The 10,744-nt window shown below is 45.0% G+C and overlaps 1 long non-coding RNA gene across 1 annotated transcript in view; it reads left to right on the top strand.

Moving 5' to 3' along the window:
- The window catches only part of LOC115899111, a 45,869-nt gene extending 36,155 nt beyond the window's left edge, over window positions 1-9,714 (top strand). Inside the window, exon 3 of the long non-coding RNA XR_004058761.1 lies at window positions 8,634-9,714. This is a non-coding gene — a long non-coding RNA (uncharacterized LOC115899111). The remainder of the gene's footprint in view (window positions 1-8,633) is intronic.
- Window positions 9,715-10,744: the final 1,030 nt, after the last annotated feature.

Here is a 10,744-nt window from a genome sequence, read left to right as displayed (position 1 = left end):
TTCAAAAGAAACTGTTTCTCAAAAACCAGATTGAGATTTTACCAGAGGCAAACCTCTTGGCCCTCTTTTTTGCCTCAACTAAGCAGAAGTGAGGGAGAAATACTTGAAAGCGTCACAACACAGAGACACAGGCTTCCTACAAATGAGGTCAAATCATAGGTCCATGAAATGCTTCCCATAGTCCCACACCTGATCACCACATCAATAGCAGCAGAATTTATACCATAATAACAGCAGAACACAACTGAAAAACTATGCCTCAGACCTTTTACTTACAGAAGTCTAAGGGCACAGAAATAAGTTGGGTGACACTGATGAAGTGGACAGATGTCTACAAACACAATGTACATAGACTGTCATGAAGAAACAGAAAATCTGAACAGATCTTCAGTTCTAGGAGACTGTTGTAGTAATAAACAAAACAAAACAAAACAAAAAACAGTAAAAACCTAAGACCAAAGAGTTTTACTGCTAAAATCTACCAAACATTTAAAATATTAATACCCATCTTCCCCAAACTTAAAAAAACTAAGAGAACACTTCCAAACTCATTTTATGGGCCCAAATTACACTAACACCAAAGAAAAGACACTACAAGAATGAAAGCTGCAGCTAAGTGTCCTTTTTGAATATGATACAAAAATTCTCAAATACTAGCAAACCATATTCAGCAGCATATTAAAAGATTACACACCATGACCAAGTGAGATTTATCTCTAAAATGCAAGGATGGTTCAACATATAAAAATAGTGGCCAGGCACGGTGGCTCACACCTGTAATCCCAGCACTTTGGGAGGCTGAGGCGGGTGGATCACAAGGTCAGGAGATCAAGACCATCCTGGCTAACACAGTGGAAACCCCGTCTCTACTAAAAATACAAAAAATTAGCCGGGTGTGGTGGTGGGCACCTGTAGTCCCAGCTACTTGGGAGGATGAGGCAGGAGAATAGTGTGAACCTGGGAGGTGGAGCTTGCAGTGAGCCAAGATCATGCCACTGCACTCCAGCCCAGACGACAGAGCAAGACTCCGTCTCAAAAGAAAAAAAAGTAATACACCACAACCATCTCAATGTAGGTGTAGAAAAAGCGTTTGACAAAATACAAAACCCATTCATGATAAAAACACAGAACTTGAGCTAGAAAGAAACGACCTTGATATAATACAAGCCATACATTAAAAAGCCACAGAAACATAGTCAGTGGTGAAATACAAAAAACTTTTTCACTAAGATCAAGAACAAAACAGGATACCTGTTTTCACCACCTGCCTCAATGCACTGTTGGAAGTCCTACACATAATGATTAAGCAAGAAAAAGAAATGCATCCAAACTGAAAAGAAAAAAATAAAATTATCTCTGTCCACAGATGAAACAATCTTATAGGTAGAAAATCCTAAAGATTGTGCATAACACACATAGAACACCCCAAAATGGTTGGAACTAACAAATTCCACAAAGTTGCAGGATACCAAATCAACATGAAAAAGTCAGTTTCAACTGGGTGTGGTGGCATGAGTCCAAGCTGCTTTGCAGGCTGAGTCAGGAGGATTGCTTGAGCCCAGGAGTTCAAGGCTGTAGTACACTACAGTTGCTCCTGTGAATAGCCACTGCACTCCACCCTGGACAACATAGTGAGACCCCATCCCTTAAAGAAAAATCAGTCTCATTTATACATACTAACAACATATAATCTGAGAAGGAAATTAGGAAACAATACCATGAACAATAACAAAGGCAGCAAAAAACTTGTACACTGAAAACTATAACATGTTGCTGAAAGAAATTAAAGATATAAATGAATAGAAAGACATCTCATTCATAGATTTTAAGATTTAATATTAAGATATCAATACTACTGAAGATGGTCTAGAAAGTCAATGCAATTCCTATCCAAATACCAATGATTTTTTTTTTTTTTTTTTGGAGACAGTCTCACTCTACTCTATCCCCCAGGCTGGAGTGCAGTGGCGTGATCTCAGCTCACTGCAATCTCCACCTCCTGGGTTCAAGCAGTTCTCAAGTCGCAGCCTCCCAAGTATCTGGGACTACAGGTGCATGCCACCATGCCCGGCTTTTTTATTTTAGTAGAGATGAGGTTTCACCATATTGGCCAGGGTGGTCTTGAACTCCTGACCTCAGGTGATTCACCTGCCTTGGCCTCCCAAAGTGCTGGGATTACAGGTGTGAGCCACCGCACCTGGCACCAATGAATTTTTTAAAAAAACAAATAGAAATGCCCATCCTAAAATTCATAGGGAATCTCTAGGAACCCCAAATAGACAAAACGACTGATAAAGAAGAACAAGCCAGGTGCAGTGGCTCACGCCTATAATCCCAGCACTTTGGGAGGCCAAGGCAGGCAGATCACTTGAGGTCAGGAGTTTGAGACCAGCCTGGTGAACATGGTGAAACTCTGTCTCTACTAAAAACATTTTTAAAAATTAGCTGAGCCAGGTACGGTGGCTCATGCCTGTAATCCCAGCACTTTGGGAGGCCGAGGTGGGCAGATCATGAGGTCCAGAGATTGAGACTATCCTGGCCGATATGGTGAAACCTCGTCTCTATTAAAAATACAAAAATTATCTGGGTGTGGTGACACACGCCTGTACTTGGGAGGCTGAGGCAGGAGATCGCTTGAGTCTGGGAGGTGGAAGTTGCAGTGAGCCAAGATCGCGCCACTGCACTCCAGCCTGGCAACAGAGTGAGACACTATCTAAAAAAAATTAGCCAGGCCGGGCGCGGTGGCTCAAGCCTATAATCCCAGCACTTTGGGAGGCCGAGACGGGTGGATCACGAGGTCAGGAGATCGAGACTATCCTGGCTAACACGGTGAAACCCCATCTCTACTAAAAAATACAAAAAAAAAAACTAGCCGGGCGTGGTGGCAGGCGCCTGTAGTCCCAGCTGCTCGGCTGAGGCAGGAGAATGGCGTGAACCCGGGAGGCGGAGCTTGCAGTGAGCTGAAGTGAGCTGAGATCCGGCCACTGCACTCCAGCCCGGGCGGCAGAGTGAGACTCCATCTCAAAAAAAAAAAAAAAAAAAAAAAATTAGCCACGCATGGTGGTGGGTGCCTGTAGTCCCAGGTACTCAGGAGGCTGAGGCAGGAGAATTGCTTGAACCCAGGAGGTTTGGGTTGCAGTGAGCCAGGATTGCACCACTGCACCCCAGCCTGGGTGACAAAGTGAGACTCCATCTCAAAAAACATAAAAAAGAACAAATTTGGAAGTCTCACTCTTCTTTTTTAAACTTAAATATACAATAGATAAAAACACTGTAGTACTGGCACAAGGATAGAAGATATATCAATGGAATAGAGAACTCAGAAGATATCCTCACATATATGATTAAATGATTTTCAGCAAGGTACCAGGTTCATTCAGTGGGAAGAGGAAGTTATTGCAAAAAGTGGTGCTGGGAAAACAATCTTGACATGTGGAAGTATGAAGCTGGACCCTTTACACCATATACAAAAATGAAATCAAAATGAGGCAAGGACCTAAACTAAACTACTCTTAGAAGAATATATGGAGGGAGGAATTTCACAAAATTGAATTTGGCAATGATTTCTTAGATATCACACATGCCCAGTCACCAAAAGGAAGAAGAGACAAGTTTGACTTCAAAGTTAAAAACTTCTGTCCCTCAGGGGATACCATGAACACAGTGAAAAGGCAGCCCATGGAACTGCAGAAAATGTTTGCAAACACAGAACTGCCAAGGTGTTAATATGTGGAATATACAAAGAAAATGCACTTGACAAAGTTCAACATGTTCACAATGAAAACACTCAGTAAACTAGGAATAGAAAGGAACTTCCTCAACCTGCTATAAGGAATCTATTAAAAACCCACAGCTAACATCACAGACCCAAGAACACCCTCATTTTCAGCACTGGCTAATCTCTAGGATCAGGCAGAAAGTGAAGGCGGAAGCAGAGTTTTAAGCAGCCTTGCTAAGTGTTAAAGGAATGCCACAGCCTAGAACTATCCATAAAAACTGGAAAGTGTGAGGTTTTTTTTTTTTGAGACAGAGTCTTGCTTTGTTTCCCAGGCTGGAGTGCAGTGGTGCGATCACTGCAACCTCCACCTCCCGGGTTCAAGTGATTCTCCTGCCTCAGCTTCCTCAGTAGCTGGGACTACAGGTGCGTGCCACCACACCTAGCTAATTTGTGTGTGTGTGTGTGTGTATTTTTAGTAGAGACAGAGTTTCACGGTGTTAGCCAGGATGGTCTTGATCGCCTGACCTCGTGATCCACCCACCTCGGCTTCCCAAAGTACTGGAATTACAGGTGTGAGCCACTGTACTCGGCCACCGTGAGGTTTTTTGTTTCTGCTTCTTTAGCTCTTGTGATGCAAGGAAATCGCTGTCAAAACACAGGCTAAACACAAGCTAAAGGAACAGGAACTTCAAGGGCTGTGCTCAACAAGTAATACGATCTCTGCAAAAATACTTTGGAAAAGTCAACAAACAAAAATAGCAACACTGAAGAGGGAGAAACTGACTTCTAGAGTCATCCCTTATGACATTCAAATGTCCGTATTTCAACAAAATTTATGAGGAATACAGAGAAACAGAAAAACATAGCTCATTAATGGAAGAAATCATTTGAGATAAACCATTTCTAAAACCCTAGACATTAGACCTACTAGACAAAGACTTTAAATCAACTTTTTTTTTTTTTTTTGAGATGGAGTCTTGCTCTGTCACGCAGGCTGGAGTGCAATGGCATGCTCATGGCTCACTGCAACCTCCACCTCCTGGGTTCAAGCGATTCTCCTGCTTCAGCCTCTCCAGTAGCTGGGATTACAGGTGCCCACCACCACCCCCAGCTAATTTTTGTATTTTTAGTAGAGACAGGGTTTCACAATGTTGGTCAGGCTGGTCTCAAACTCCTGACCTCAGGTGAGCCACCCACCTTGGCCTCCCATTGTACAGGCGTGAGCCACCGTGCCCAGCCAAATCAATTGTCTTAAATCCTTATTAGGTGTGCAACGATAACAGAGTGTCAAAATACATGAGGCAAAAACTTCTAGAACTGTGAGGAAAGATAAGGAAATTCTCTTTCTTAGTGGGACACACCAGCATACCTTTATCAGTAATTGACAAATCAAGTGGGAAGAAAATCATTAATGGTATAGGTTTTTTTTTCAGTACCAAAGATAATTTTTTTTCCCCTTAAGACAGAGTCTTGCTGTGTCACCCAGGCTGTAGTGCAGTGGCACAATCTCGGCTCACCTCAACCTCCACCTCCTGAGTTCAAGTGATGATCCTGCCTCAGCCTCCCAAGTAGCACACCCAGTTTTTTTTGTTGTTGTTTTTTTGTTTTTTGTATTTTTAGTAGAGACAGGGTTTCAGTATATTGGCCAGGCTGGTCTCAAAATCCTGACCTCAGGTGATCCACCCGCCTCGACCTCCCAGAGTGCTGGGATTACAGGCGTGAGCCACTGCACCCGGCCCCAAAGAGAATTTAATGGTATAGTTTTAACTCAACAGCATCATCAATCAATTGGATTTAAGAGGTATTTCTAAGATACAGCAACCAATAAGAGCAAAGTACAAATCCTTCCCAAGATTGCATGGAATATTCACCAAGTTAGGCCACATTTTGAGCCATAAAACACCTCTTAACAAATGTAAATACTGAAGTGGGAAGATTGCTTCAGCCCAGGAGGTTGAGGCTTCAATGAGCTGAGATCATGCAATTGCAGTCCAGCCAGCCAGAGTGAGACCCTGTCTCAAATAAACCAAATAAAGCAGAGTAAGTCTAAAATCAACAATGTAACCTTCTAGTTTAGGCAACCAGAGAAAGAAGAGCAAGATAAATCTAAATCAAACACAGGAAAATAACAATTACAGAAAACATCAATGAAATTGAAAATCAGTAATATAGGCTGGGCACGGTGGCTCATGCCTGTAATCCTAGTACTTTGGGAGGCCTAGGCAGGAGGATCACGAGGTCAGGAGATTGAGACCATCCTGGCCAACATGGTGAAACGCCATCTCTACTAAAAATACAAAAATTAGCTGGGTGTGGTGGCGCGCGCCTGTAGTCCCAGCTCCTGGGGAGGCTGAGGCACGAGAATAGCTTGAACCCAGGAGGTGGAGGTTGCCGGGCGCCAAGATGGCACCACTGGACTCCAGCCTGGCAACAGCGAGACTCCATCTCAAAAAAAAAAAAAAAGAAAATCAACAATATCAAAAGCTGGTTCTGTGAAAATATCAATAAAATTTATATATATATATATATATATATATATATATATATATACACACACACACACACACACACCCTATAACCAGGGTAAGAAAAAAAGAGAGAAGACCCAAAAAATTACTGATCATAAATGAAAGAGGGTTCATCACTATTAATTCCATGGACATTAAAAGAACCATAAAGGATTATTATGAACAATTCCATGCCCACAAGTTTGATAACTTGGATGAAATGGACCAATCCTTTGAAAGAGACAATCTACCAAAACACACACAAGGAGAGAGAAGCAATATGAATAGGTATATATGTGTTAAAAGAAAGTGAATCAGCTAATAACGTAGTAACGGTCCAAAAAAGGACAGACAAGGACCAAGACAGTCTCACTGGTCATTTCTGCCAAACATTTAAATAACTGACACCAGTTCACTACAATCTTTCTATAACATACAAGCGTAAACACTTCCTAATACATGCTATGAGGCCAACAGAATCCTACTGCCAAAACTAGGCAGATACGTTACAAAGGTAGAAAACTATAGACCAGTAACTCTCAGCATAGATCCTAAAAGTTCTCAACAAATATTCACAGATTGAATCTGAAAATGTAGAAAAAGAACTATACACCACCGTCAAGTGGGAATCATTACAGGTGTACAAGGCTGATTCAAAATTCAGAAATTGCTGGGTGCTGTGGCTCATGCCTGTAATCTCAGCACTTGGAGAGGCTGAGAGGGTTGCTTGAGCCCAGAAGGCAGAGTGAACCAGGGGCTGCTATTCACTAGATCCTCCAAGACACCTGGCGACTGTGAGCATCCTGGGGCAACCCCAGGAAGTCTGAAACCCAGGAATAGGGACAGATCACCCTGTAAAATTTCCAAAAGTGAACCTCAATCCAAAGACATTCTGGCAAGGTGTCTGTGCCTAGGGAAGATAAAAGGAGGAGAGGCACAAAGTTTTTTGCAGCAGAGTTTCATGCACTTACTCTGTTTTCCTCATGTGAAATGTTCACAAACAGAAAAATATTTTAAAAAGAGCCATCTATTGCTCTGTGAAAAAATGATAAAGTACTGCATCTGTTTGAAATGTACAGTAAAGGACAAATAGTTGGTAATATTTTGTATCGATGAAGCAAAGCTGGCACTTGGGAATGTGGGGAAGGAATTGGACATTTTGGAATTCATACAAACCCTAGAAGGGTTAAGTTCAGCAAACAGAATTGTTGATATGAGACCTGTGTCCCACACATTTGGAAAATGCAAGGGCAAACAAATACATGGGAAAATTGGTACCCCTAGGGAGTGTTAAAAGAAATAAGAGGCGATCAGATTGGAGTGGCTGTAGTGCCCTGAGTTCCTACCCAAGGACACCAAAATCGAACACAAATGCAGCCTGTAAATTACCAGTTTAGAGGAAAATGAAATTTAGCCTCCAACTACAGGACCAGAACATTTCCACCTGGATAGACCTGTCAGAAATAGGAAAAACTGAAAGAAATTTGTTTTTAAAAAGTGGCCTAAGATGGCTGCAGGTTGGACATACAGGTACTAGAAACCAGACCCGGCCGGGCGCGGTGGCTCAAGCCTGTAATCCCAGCACTTTGGGAGGCCGAGACGGGTGGATCACGAGGTCAGGAGATCGAGACCATCCTGGCTAACACCGTGAAACCCCGTCTCTACTAAAAAATACAAAAAAAAAAAAAAACTAGCCGGGCGAGATGGCAGGTGCCTGTAGTCCCAGCTACTCGGGAGGCTGAGGCAGGAGAAGGGCGTAAACCCGGGAGGCGGAGCTTGCAGTGAGCTGAGATCCGGCCACTGCACTCCCCCCTGGGCAATAAAGCGAGACTCCGTCTCAAAAAAAAGAAAAAAAAAAAAAGAAACCAGACCCATGAAATAAAGCTGAACTCTCAGCCTGCAAGTCAAATATTTCACTGACCTGTACTGATTACAACCTTGCCTATCAGATGAAGCAAAGGTAGGACAGATTCAATCATCCCTCTCTAAACCCTAAGATGCCTGTGTACTGGTTAACCTTTCATATACTTTAACCACATACTTGCTTTATCTTATGTATAAGGTCACTGCCCACCTTTCCCATTTTCTATGTAACACAGCGTATACTTCACGTAGCCACTCCAGGACACATTGTTTGTGCTGGGTCTGCCTTCCCAGGCTATTGTCCTTAAACTTGGCTCAGAATAAAACGGCTGTTTTTTTAACCTTTGGTTGACAGACCAAATAAGGCGACTCATAACCAATCAAAAGACTGAATTTGGTCTGCTTCCTCATACACCTTAGAAAAGCCTTTCCTTCAAGCCCCCCTGACGGGACCCCAAAGAACAAGCCCTGGTTGGGTTATTCATGAACTGCCCTTGGCTAAAAATAATTAAATATTTAACGGTGCTGCATTTTAATTTTTACAGGTGAAAGGCGGGATTGGGAACCCCACAGACCACAGCTCCTCCCAGGAGAACCTCACACATGAGTCTGGATTCTCGCCGTGATCCTCCCGTGGCCCCCACACAATCTGGGGAGACGCGGGGCTGCGGGCACTGCGAGCGCTGTGCTGCCGAGAGGGCTCCTGCCTGGGGTCCGGCTGCTGGCCTAGCCCCACCCTGTAGCTGAGGGGACCCAGGGCCGAGCTGCGCCAGGGAGACTCGGGTCCGCAGACCCTGGAATCACTGCTAAGAGGCCCGGGTCCCACCACAGCAGGTCCCAACCAGCCCCTCCTCCCGCCCAGCCTTGCACACTCACCATTTCCCGGCTCCCAGGTGTCCCGGGTCCTCCCTTGGCTCCGGGGATCAGTGCTGGTCACCACCGGACAGAAGCTGTGGTGGAGCCACCTCGGCCTCTGGAACGCTGATTTCAGTGGGTTAGGGGAACAAGAGCCCCTTAGACTCGCGGAGCTTGGCCCCACCCTCCTGGCAGAGCACCTGATTGGATGATTTACACAACCCTGCCCAGCACCCCTAGGATAGAGATCAAGCCCCACTCCCTAGGCCCGGGTTTCAGGAGAAGCCACGGAAAGCACGGAAGTGTGGAACTGGACTGACAGGTTCTAGCAACAGCCCTCCCACCCCCCCCTCCCCCCCCCACCGAGGCCAGGCTTCCTTCTGGAGCTTGGACGTGACCCCACACTGGGGCATTCGCATTTAAGAAAAACTTGCTCCAGGCTTTCCACAGTGGGCATTGGCATCTTCCTGTACTCACTGGGCCCTTTCTGTTTTTTCATCCTGGACAAGTGTGAGCAGGCAATTCCACACTCCGTGTCCAATGGAGCAGTACCTTTGCTGAAAGCTACTGGACTGGAACAGGAGGAAGGGCCCAGATGTCTTCCGGGGATCAGGAATTTGGGCTGGTGGGATGGCCAAGGCTTCCTCACACGTTATCTCAGTCTACCCATTTTCAGGGAAATGGCCAAGAAGGGAACAAAAATTAAGTGCATGGAAAAAAGAGTTATACTACCACAATATTCTGTAAAGAAATCAAAAGGGGCCGGGCGCGATGGCTCACGCCTATAATCCCAGCACTTTGAGAGGCCGAGGTAGGCGAATCACCTGAGGTCAGGAGTTTGAGACCACTCTGGCCAACGTGTGAAACCCCATTCTCTACTAAAAATACAAAAACTAGGCCGAGCACAGCAGCTCAAGCCTGTAATTCCAGCACTTTGGAAGGCCAAGGCAGGCAGATCACGAGGTCAAGAGATCGAGACCATCCTGGCCAACATGGTAAAACCCCACCTCTACTAAAAATACAAAAAATATTAGCTGGGCATGGTGGTGCGTCCCTTTAGTCCCAGCTACTTGGGAGGTCGAGGCAGGATAATCACCTGAACTTGGGAGGCAGGGGTTTCAGTGAGCCAAGATCATGCCACTGCACTCCAGCCTGGGCAGCAGAGACTTCGTCTCAAAAAATGAAAAGGGGCCAGGCGCGGTGGCTCAAGCCTGTAATCCCAGCATTTGGGAGGCCGAGACGGGCGGATCACGAGGTCAGGAGATCGAGACCATCCTGGCTAATACGGTGAAACCCCGTCTCTACTGAAAAATACAAAAAACTAGCTGGGCGAGGTGGCGGACGCCTGTAGTCCCAGCTACTCGGGAGGCTGAGGCAGGAAAATGGCGTGAACCCGGGAGGCAGAGCTTGCAGTGAGCTGAGATCCGGCCACTGCACTCCAGCCTGGGCGACAGGGTGAGACTCCGTCTCCAAAAAAAAAAAAAAAAAAAAAAAGGGAAGAACAGACATTTGAACTACCTCAGATAACCATCCTCCTTCACAAGGAAAAGCCGCATTCAGAAAATGAGTCACATTCCCAACCTTAAGAGCCAGGTTCTGACTGCTGTAATGCAGCCCCAGAGGGGATCAACCTGTGAGTTCCTGTCCCCTCCTGAGTGTGGAAATGCTCCCTCCCTCAGGACCTTAATTTTCACCAGCAAGAAACTCTCACCTGGAATCACCTTAAGGTTCTGATCTAAATAAACTGTCAAAATCATAAACCCATTCTCCAGAAGACAACCCAAACAAGTCTGTCTCTAAA

This window comes from Rhinopithecus roxellana, chromosome 8 (assembly GCF_007565055.1).
Source record: "Rhinopithecus roxellana isolate Shanxi Qingling chromosome 8, ASM756505v1, whole genome shotgun sequence".
NCBI lineage: Eukaryota > Metazoa > Chordata > Mammalia > Primates > Cercopithecidae > Rhinopithecus > Rhinopithecus roxellana.
This window is presented reverse-complemented; position numbering and strand designations above follow the sequence as displayed.